The sequence below is a fragment of the Sinocyclocheilus grahami genome, unplaced genomic scaffold, assembly GCF_001515645.1.
Source record: "Sinocyclocheilus grahami isolate Dianchi unplaced genomic scaffold, SAMN03320097.WGS_v1.1 scaffold182.1, whole genome shotgun sequence".
NCBI lineage: Eukaryota > Metazoa > Chordata > Actinopteri > Cypriniformes > Cyprinidae > Sinocyclocheilus > Sinocyclocheilus grahami.
The window spans coordinates 606,439-607,516 of NW_015505361.1; the positions used below are offsets into that span (position 1 = coordinate 606,439).

General features: G+C 37.3%; 1 protein-coding gene across 4 annotated transcripts in view; it reads left to right on the forward strand.

Moving 5' to 3' along the window:
• pak1 (p21 protein (Cdc42/Rac)-activated kinase 1) overlaps positions 1 to 1,078 on the forward strand; it is a 59,233-nt gene that overhangs the window by 40,273 nt on the left and 17,882 nt on the right. The window lies entirely within an intron of this gene.

Consider the following 1,078-nt stretch of genomic DNA (forward strand, 5'->3'; position numbering starts at 1 on the left):
TATGTGCTTTGTGTATTTTTATTCATTTTTTTTATTCTAAGTGGTTGCTAGGTTGCTAGGCATGTATACTGAGTGATTGTGAGGTGGTTAGTAGCAGTTTTATTTTAGTATGATTTATACTCAAGTATAGTAGTATAGTTTATTTTGAATTAGCTTTTATTTTAATATATTTATTTTTATTTATTTATTTTATTTTATTTTTTGTTTCAGTTTTGATTGTTTTATTTTTATTTTCAGTTAGTAATTTTCACTCTTTGACTGAAACTGATTTCAAGTCAACATTTCTCATTTTAGTTTTTTTTGTTTTTTTTATCTAATATTTGTTTTATTTTATTTCAGCTGTATTTCAATTAACGAAATATTTTGAATAGATTTAGTTTGAATTAATGATAATAATCCTGGTTAGCAGATTATTGTGATTGGTTGCTAGACAGACAGACAGGCAGTTGCTAGGGTGTTTTTGGTGTTTCCTATGGTGAGGCTAATGTATTCTGAGTGGTTGCTAGGTAGTTAGTAGGTTATTTTGGTTGGTTGCTAGACAGACGGACAGATAGTGGTTGTTGGTTTCTAGGCGGTTGCTAGATTGTTTTAAGTGTTTCTGAGGGCATTGCTAAGGTGCTCTGAGTAGTTGTTGGGGTGGTTAGTAGGTTATTGTGGCTGGTTAGACAGTTGTGAGGTGTTTTCAGTGTTGTGGGTGTTGGCTCGCAGATGCAGATGCGTGACAGTCCAGTCTGCAGTCTGGAATAATGAGTTTTCTGACTCTAGACGCCTCCAAGCTAACCTGTAATTACCGAATAAATATGCATGTGTTCAGAGCGGCGGATAGGTGACTGGAGCTTTATTGCAGGAGTGTGTGTGTGTGTTTCCCTTCATCTGTCTGGAGATCACGGGATCAGGCCTGGTGGGCGTCGAGGCGCCCAGATGATTAAAGATGCACTCATTCATGTGTGGTTTTGATGTGAAGGGGTTTCACACTCATTAGGTCAGAGGAGATGAATGATGTCCTGTAATGTGTGCACACACACACACACACACACACACACACACACACACACACACTCTCACACACACACACTCA